At 39.9% G+C, this 9,565-nt stretch overlaps 1 long non-coding RNA gene across 1 annotated transcript; it reads right to left on the reverse strand.

Moving 5' to 3' along the window:
- Positions 1-2,296: 2,296 nt before the first annotated feature.
- On the reverse strand, positions 2,297-3,773 carry LOC121081250. Its single transcript, XR_005825622.1, has 2 exons — positions 3,580-3,773; positions 2,297-2,937 (listed from the first exon to the last, which is right to left on the reverse strand). It is a non-coding gene; the product is annotated as an uncharacterized LOC121081250 (long non-coding RNA).
- Positions 3,774-9,565: the final 5,792 nt, after the last annotated feature.

Consider the following 9,565-nt stretch of genomic DNA (forward strand, 5'->3'; position numbering starts at 1 on the left):
GGATTTCTTGAGCTGGTGGTCCACGAGCTGGCAGTTGCAATCTCCCCCTGCCAGAATTACCTTTCCTCTAGTTTTTGCTGAGCTCATTCCTCATGGTGAACTTCCAGTCAGCTCATCCATCTGTCTTGTGGAGGTGCTTCCTTTTGAAGTTACACTTTTGGACAAAGGATTTATTGGCACTCAATAAAGCACTTAGCAAGGTATACAGAATACTTATATCTTGAATTAACCATTAACAACTCGCTTGTTTCAATTGTCTTAAAATCAAACTTCTAACAAAACATTTGATTTTATTAATCATTCCCTTAATAATTTGATAAGCCTTAAAGGTCTGGGACCTCCAAGCCCTCGTTGATACAAAATGAAAGTTTGCAAAATATGGTTTCCCTGTGCAATGGATTATAGCCCACTATAAACAGACACAAAATATGTTTCCTGTTAACAGAAAGAAAGGTGGTCTCCATGAAAACAGGTTTGAGATGCTGCATTGAGAAATTTAAAAATTAGATTCTTTCATAAGAAAAATTTGACACAGCACAGTTAGTAAACCTATTATGGAGCATTGCAGTGACAACTGAGAGACAAAAAAAAGAAAACTTGTTAGTAAAAACAAATTGTTCAGTAGTCAAGGCACATTAGCATAAAGCCAGTGGGAAAACACAAGAGGAACAGTTGCTTGAGCTGTAGATGTTAATGCACTATAGGCAAAACTCTCCATTATTCAGTTCACAGGAGGAAGGAGAGATGAACAACAACAGGAATTAAGTGCAAGTAAATGTTGATTTTAATCCTGGATACATAAAGCTATGTCATCACATTCATTATGACAACATTATGGAACATCTACATACAAGGAGAGAACAGGTGAAAAGAGTAAATGGTATAAAATCTTGGAAGGACTGATAAAGATACACCCTGACATCTTTGTAACCAGATTTGTTTACAAGTGCAGCTAAAAGTAAACTGCTATCAAAAACATCCTTTATTTCACAGTGTCTTGTAAGTTGTTTTGCTTGAGGTTGGACCAAGGCTATTTAAAATATTCATAGTCAACTTTATATATGCACATGTGCACAGACAGTCTGGAAGGATCCTGCTGCTGTCAGTGCCTTTAGTTTTAACATTCAGGTCACCCTAGGCCCTGTGGGACTGTGCCATTGTTTACTGTCTAGTACTCGGACATGATTTTCTCTGGAGATAGCTGCCCAGAAAGAACCTTTTGACAGAACAGAAACTTTCTACCAAGAAACGAGCAAAGAAACAGCTTGAAGACCTCTGTGCTAGCTGCTGAGAGGATGAAAATGTGTAATAAAAGAACACAAGACCTCTCCTAATTGAAAGCATGAATTTGTTTGGTTTCAGTTTATTTGCTCATTTCTTTGGGTGCCAAACTGGCATTCTTACAAAAGCAGTGAACCCAGAAATTCCAGCTCAGAGATGTGCAGCTTGATAAACGGAATTGCAAGGGGAGAGCTTTTCTTCTCCTGCCCCTTTGCAGCTTCAGCCTAATTGCTGTATCGATGGAAGAACAAAGACTCAGCAGAAATATTCATGCATATCCATAGTCTGCAGCTGCTTGCTCTTAACATTTTGTAAATGGCACTGAATGAAAAATAAAGCTCTTGCATTGCAGGAGGTAAGATTGCAGTGTAAAATAAGGAGGGTATTGCGGCTAGTCACCGAAGGAGAGTATTCAGCAGTGACAAGTGATGTAGTGTAATTAGTGAACATCAGAGGAAAAGCCATTTTAAAGCATTTCACATCAGGAAGGGCCTGTTGGAGATGCTGTAACTTTTTATACATGCTAGTGCTCACCTCCACAAATCATAAAAGGTGTCTTAAAACACTAAAGGGGCTGTCAAATTTACAGGCTGACAGGAGGAGTAATTTCTTTCCTAAACTGATTTATTGTTGTTATTCATGGCCAACAGAATTTATACCAATTTAAGCATTTAAGATTCGAAAGCTTTCAAAAATCTTTCATGCTAAGCAAATTTAGAGTGGGAGAACACTGTGATTTTTACTTACCAGCTGTGAAACAATCTTACTAAAGGTCCATGACTCCAGGGTTTTTTTTTTCAGAGACTTTATTCACAGTAGTGTTCATACAGTACCTATTCCCATGATATTCACCAAAGTCGTACTTTTTGTCTGCACTAGCAGCTGGGATACTTTTTTTTTGTTTTAACTGTGCAAAGAGACCCACTACTTTTGCTGGTTCTTTTCCCTCCACATGAGTTTCCTTCCTATTACTTTTTCTCAAGCAAGGGAAAATTAGAAAGCATTAAGCACTAAATCACACTTTAAAATCATTTATTCCTATACAAATAAAAGCACTCATGAACTTCTCCACAGGATTTTTTCCCAGAGGTTTTAACCAGCAGCAATGTAATATTCTTCTCTCAAGCATACAAGGATTCACCTCAGAGGTGAAAAGGCTTTCAAGTCAAATGTGGGGCATGTACAATGAATGCCAGAGAGCATGTGGTTCATGAAAATTCTTATGCATTGGTAATGTAAATGCATTCAGACTGTAGGACAGGAACAAATAACTTCATACAGCAAAAGCAGCTAAACTGAGCTATACACTAAAAACAAAAAGCATGATGTTTTCCACAAACTGGACAGTTCTAGGATGCCAAGGGGATTATATACTGTCTGAACACATATTGTGTACTGAGAACAGAACCTCACACACAGCTTTGAGAGTGAACTCTAAAGACAGGCTTTATCACAATGAAGGCAAATAACAATAGCTTCAAGGAGTACAAAGGATTTGCTAGGGGGTATGCAAAGAAGCAAAGGTATTTTGCAGATGTAGTAAGAAGTCTTTCAACCAGTCCACTTCAAGTTTTCAGCCTTCTGGCCCCAGCAGCACCTCCACCACCTCTTCCCTTTGGTGTCTATGGGAACAACAAACTGCTCTGGCCCTGTGCACTGAAAAAGCAAGCAAGAAAGTGTGAGAAGGAAGCAATTGCTAGTGGACTTTATGTAACCATTTCATTAGAGCCAGGCTTAGGACCAATACATTCCTCCCTGATCTCTTTTTAATCAAATAGCCACTGGTGACAATGAAAGGAGCGCTGTACATACATGTGCGGCAGCTGCTGTGCGGGCCAACTGACTGAACTGTCAGAATTAAATGCATGAAGTATTGACAGGAGCAATAATAGCTTTGTATCCTTGGTGCATCAAGAGCAGAAAAGGCACCATGACACTGCTACAGCCTTCAGTAACATGCGTATGATTCACAAACCCAGATTAATGCGTTTTCTGTGCCACATGTTGCCTCAGCATACAACAAATATCAACTAGAAAAAGCAGAGGACTGACACCCAAGCAAACGAGACTACAGGTGAGGCCAATAAACCATAACAGCTCCTTTGAGGAAATTAATTTTAAAGGGTTTTGGTGATTGTTATATATGTTGGCGATAATAACTGGTCAGGGCCAGAGCCAATTGAGCCAAATTAGTTTATTAAAGCAAGTGGCAACAAGCAAAACAGCGCTGGGCAGCCAGGGAGTCTCCTGCTCCACCAACGGCGCACACCCAGTTCCCGAGAGTCACTGGTTTTATACCCTTCGTCTTTCTGTATACGTGTCTCCTTTAGCGGTGTACTCTGCGTCTGTGCCGCTCCTTGCTAGGTTGCTAGGGGGTCGTTCATTGTCTTCTTCAGCCTCCTGGTGGTCGTGGGGATGAAGGCTCCTTGTCTTCCTCACGTCACAAATTCCTCGCCTTGTACTTCTGTACTCCCTTTTTCCTTGCTTCCTTGACCCCCACACAATGTTATCTAACCACATTTGGTTAGTTGAGCGCTTGCGGTTAATCTTACACAATGTAGCAATATAGTTAGCCTTGCAGTTAGCCTTACATAGTTTATGTGGCAACCTCCTTCTCCATTGTCTTTTAACTGAAATTGATGAACAGTTTACTATCTATCACAGTGATGATTATGACACATGGCAGATACAGGACCTCTCCAGGGCAAAGAGTCTCTGTAAAAGGAAGTTCCAGCCAGAGAATACAGGGACACAAAGATGGGCAGAAAAATGTAAGGAATATCAGGAGCAGAAACAGACCAGGGAAAAGAAGCAAAACAAAAGTAAATGGAGAGTTTGTGGGGTAGGAAACACAGTACAAGTGAAACGACACCAGTAAAGACATACAAGAAAGTGGTGGGGTAGGCCAAGGCTCAGAATGTCAGTCCTTCAGCAAAGCTGCTGCTTCACGGTGGACTGAGGAAGCAAGGCTGACAGGAATCCAAAGTGAGCAAATAACTATTGCATTCACAGAGAGGGCATCTTAAATATTTCAGGCACTGATGGGGAGGGGAAAATTCTGTTTTGACAAATTCTCCTTGCTTGAGACGCAGCATTGCCTTTGTGTAACAGTGGATACTGCTAAAACCTGAAGAAACTGGTAACCTAGAAAGCCTCTTCAGACCTTCCTCTGTACAGCAGCTCTGGGAAAATAGCCATTAAAACTGTAACCTATTTAACTTAAATAGGTTATCTCACTTAAATAGTGTCTCACAGGATAAATGTTTGAACTCTTACTTCAGCTTCTAGATGACCTTGAAGTGTCAGTGTGAATACATGAAGATGACAGCAGGCAGGCTACATGCTGCAGTACAAACAGCTTGTTGCAGCGAGCCATTGTCAGTAAGCCTGGTAAAAGCATATGATCCGCTCTACAGAGCAGTGCTACTGCCAGCCATTCGTATCTTTCAGTCACGGCTGTGTACACCCTGTTTGCCTTCATTGCCAGCAGTGATCATCAGGAAACACTTTTAACTGTGATTCCTCAAATCTACAGATTATCTCTGGTGCTACTTCATTCCCTTGAAGTTTCTTTCAAACCAAAGAGTTTGTGTTGAGTGACCTTCTCCTTGAGGGTGAAACACAAGATTAATCCCTTTTAAACAAGCAAACAGAAAGGGGTGTAAAATGTTAAAGGGCTTCTACGTCTGTCATGTCACTGGAAAGCTTTTCTTGTCCCCTGTAGAATTTTCTACTGAATGCATTTCAACTAAGAGCCAATGCAGTTGCAGTACCTATTGCTATATCTACATACCTATATAGGTATCTACCTACACAGATACCTATTCTTAAAGGCAGGAGGAAACAGTAGATCTGAGCTTCACCTTGTAGCCAAAACCAAGCTAGCGAAATTCAACAAGAAAGCCATGCTGTGCGCTCTAGTGATTGGCAACATTTCACTTTCCGTCTCGTAACCTGAAAAACTGGACTGCAATGAGGGAACACTCCTTAGTCAAAATTCATCAGAAGTAATCCCAAATGTCAAAGCACAGAGACTTTGATGGTGGCCTGCAGGGGTAACGTCAGAGGCAGAAGGTGAAACTAAAACGAGGCCAAACCCACCTATTCTTCATGTACAATTCAGCATGCAGACAGCATTCCCTAGCTACTGAACGTTTCTTGAGCTTCACGATTCACATGGCTGGCCTCATACTACAGGGCTGTGCTGTTCCTGTGTGCTTTCCAGCAGAAAGCCTGAGTGCAGATTTCATGTGCCAGTCTGGCAGTCAGAAAAAAGAATTATGGGAACCATTGGAAAAAAATCTCTGTAATTGCAGCCCAAACACGCAAGGCAATGAGCCTCTTCCACAGTGCGTTGAAATTATTCCTGTTTTCCATGCCCTTTTGAAAGGTCACCCTCCTTCCCTGCAAATTTAACGAGTTATAACTAGCATATCTGAAGTGTCTCACCTTAGATTTGGATTTATAGCCATTAGTAGAGATATGACAGACTAAAGATTTTCCCCTGTCAGTATTCTTCTAAAAGGAAATCCAAAATTTCATTTCCACTGAAAGAAGGGATAACGTAATCTAGTGTAAGGCAGTATACTTTGTGTATGTGACCCAGAAATATGTCATAGATTTTAATGGTCTTCAAATCAGACATAATATATACTGACTTTGATATAATTTTGATACATTCTGATTAAAAGTTTCAGACAGTATTTCCCTTCCAATTTTGCTTTCCTTTCCATGCACACGCCATTTAAATAAGTTTATCTTAATTATGTTTGTTGTTTGGGGTTTTTTTATATAGTTAAGGCAAGCAGCCTGGAAGGAAACAAAATTAAGACTGGGAGAAACTAAACTACTCTTGTTTCAAAAAAGATCTTCAATTTACATAGCTCCTTAGCACACCAAAATCCATTTGTGCAAAAGCATCATCAGTGATAACAGCAGAGGTCTGGAAGGAGTAGTGTTTGTTCATTAACAGCTCCTGCAGAATTATAGGACAATACATAACAGAATGTTTTCTTTGGGGATCTATGAGCTGATGGCCAATACTTTGCTCATATTCATGTTCTTGCCAAACAAGCAATGGCTATTTTAAAGATATCTGTGGAAGCCACTCAAAGCCAGGTTTTCAGGAGTGCTGAATATCCACCCCAGAAGTAATCAACAAGACCTGCAGGCACTTGGCCTATAAAAAACAGAGCTATAAATTTCAGTAGATTTTCTCACTATGCTGTTAAAACAAAGTAAAATAGATCCCAATTTCTACCTACGTTGTCAGTGACTTTTTACTGTTACGTGTTATTTTCCGTCTTAGCATAACATATCTGTTTTCCAAAAAGCTAAATTTACTGCTGTTAACATAGAGTATATATATGCATATAGTATGTTTATGTATCTATTGGACATATACAAAAAATCATGAAAAAGAATCATAAATGTTAGCAGCCCTCACTGGAGTACAGATACAATGCAAGAAAAGCTTAATCATCATGTACGCAAAGCTTTATTTATTCTCAGAGAATATAGGAAACTGATAATGAACTAAACATAGATCCTGACCAAAGCTAAACTGGCTGTTTTCAAATTACAGCGGTTCTTCCTGCGGGTATGAATCCTGAATAGTGACTGAGATATGCTACTGACAGTCAGTATAGCCTGTTTGTCAGAGCACTTGCAGCTGTGAGATGTTGTTCTGTATGAAGAGATATCAGTTAAAATGTCATGAACAGCTTCATTCAAATGCTGCCTCATTCATGACTGAGGGATCAGAGATATTAAAATGCAATGCAGGTTCCTCACAAACATTGCCAAGCCTTAGTGCACTAGATGGGTATCAGCTGTCTGTGTAGACAATAAGCAGCAGAACTGAAGCCAAGGCTTCGAAGGTGGAACAAGATGTTAAATTCAGTGGTAAATCTTCCTTATGTTTTCAACCAACAAGAAAAGACCTCAGTTACGAAAACAACAATTCTGCACCTAGTAGCACCTGACACTTACCTACCTGTCATGTACTTTGAGACCAAATTTATGCATTGTAGATCAGATAAAGCCTTCCATTCCTCTCTGCAGAACTTCTATTTTGTCCTTTGTTTTCTGCTTATTGTTATGATTAAAGCAGGAAAAATCCTGGTACATGCAAGAGCATATGTTTGTGTGAAATCTATCTAATTAATAGCTTGAATAGCTGTAGGCAGAGTTGATGAGCACTAGCAGAATAAATAGGAATTAAATCCGGGGATGAAGGAATCCTGTTCTGAGGAAATGTTTAACCCCAGCCAGCAACTCAGCACCACACAGCCGCTCGCTGACTCCCCCATCACCCAGAAGGATGGGGAGGAGAATCGGAAAGGAATGTAAAACTCAAGGGTTCAGATAAGAATAATTTAATTATTGAAATAATATAAAACCACAATAACAACAACAACAACAATAATAATAACAACAACAGCTATAATGAAAAGGAGGGAGAAGGGGTGAGGAATTAAATCCAAAGGGAAGAGAAAATACAAAACAAGTGATGCACAGTACAATTGCTCACCACTGGCTGACCAATGCAGAGCCAGTCTCTGCACAGTGACCCACAGGCCCCGGCCACCTTCCCCCGGTTTGTATACTTGGTGTGATGTTCTACGGTATGGAATATCCCTTTGGGTAGTTCGGGCCAGCTGTCCCGGCTGTGCCCCTCCCAGCTCCCCGTGCCCCCCCAGCCCTCTCGCTGGCCGGGCCTGAGACCCTGAGAAGTCCCTGACTGAGTATAGACACCACCCGGGCACAGCCAAACCCACCCGTGTGCTGTCAGCATTGCTCGCACAGCACAGCCACAGCACAGCTGCACCTGCTATGCTGCGGAGAAGAAAGTTAACCCTGTCCAAGCTGAAACCAGGACAGGAAATCAGTGTTTTCTACAGATACACCTTTAGGCTTTGTAGCTATTAATTGTGGAATGTATTTAAAATAGATCATTCACAATGTGCTCACACTTAATTCTTATATACTTCATGAAAACATTGAATTCAGGAGACTGGACAGGTTATAAGTATCCTTTCTGTGCAGGCTACTGTTGTGTATTAGACACAGATAGACAGTAAGCTTTGCCAAATCATTCACTATTACCAGCTCTGCTAAGATCAAAGTGAAGTGAAATCAGTTTTTCATGAATGTTGTTCTTTTCCTTCGTGGCTGCTGTTGATAGTGCTCATGGAAAGATGCATGGAGAGACAGGCTGAAAAATTCTAGCCCCAAAGGACTAACTTCTCTAGAATAAGCTGTTTTGAAATGCACTGTGACTTTTCTTGCAGACAGGTGGAAAAGAAAGAGATTATCATAGCATGTTGCTATCCCATCCTAGCAACAAACTAAACTAGTTACTGCTCAGCTGTACTGGTCAACATGCAAGGAATGGAGCCAGAGTCTTTATGTTGTCAAACCATTGACTGTAGAGGTCACGGTATGCCTGGCAACCTACAAAGACAAATTAAGACAACTTCTCTACCCCATTACTTTGGCAACGTAGAGCATACTTACACAAAGACTGTGTAACAAAATAGGAGTTTCACCCAGAGAATGTGACTTTTTCCTGATGAACAGTATTTTTTTTCTGATTCCTTTATCTCACTGGTCTGAACGCAGTCTGTTATAGGCAAATTAAGACAAATCCTTTGTGATTTTAATTTCCATCTTTTAGAAACGTACTTTTCAGAACACAAAATATTTTCCAAGTCCAAATTCTTGTGTCTTATGTCTTTCTCTGTTGATTTATAGATTTCCCATTACAATTGGCCACCAAGCATCTCATGTTGCATTCTGAGATAGGGGAAGAATACTGTACAAGTATTTTAGGAAACACTCTGTATTGAGTAACAGATTTTTAAGTATTATGGAGAATATATTAAAATAAAAATCACAACTGCAGTACTCAGTTCTCTAGGAGAAGTCACATCTGCAAGTAAGTTCTCAGCCACAGAAACAAAAAATTCTTTACAAATGACAGTAGTTAACTCTATGTTATTTACAACTAGATTTAGGTTAAATTCTGCAGTGAAACGATGTATAAAACTGCTAAAGCTAAATGGACAATAATTTATTATTTAATGGCAAATCTCCCCACACTAACATCAAGAGTAGCAGTCAAATAAAAAACTCTAAAATGTCAAGGAACAAAATAAAAAAGGAAAACTTCCAGTGAAAGAGAAGAAAACAACTCCCAGGGTAAGGAAACCTCTTTCTTCATTTGACCTTTAATTCTAAGGGTTCAATACTGAAGAATGTTAGTTTAATCGATAATCCTCAT

Source organism: Falco naumanni, chromosome Z (assembly GCF_017639655.2).
Source record: "Falco naumanni isolate bFalNau1 chromosome Z, bFalNau1.pat, whole genome shotgun sequence".
NCBI classification, from domain to species: Eukaryota; Metazoa; Chordata; class Aves; order Falconiformes; family Falconidae; genus Falco; species Falco naumanni.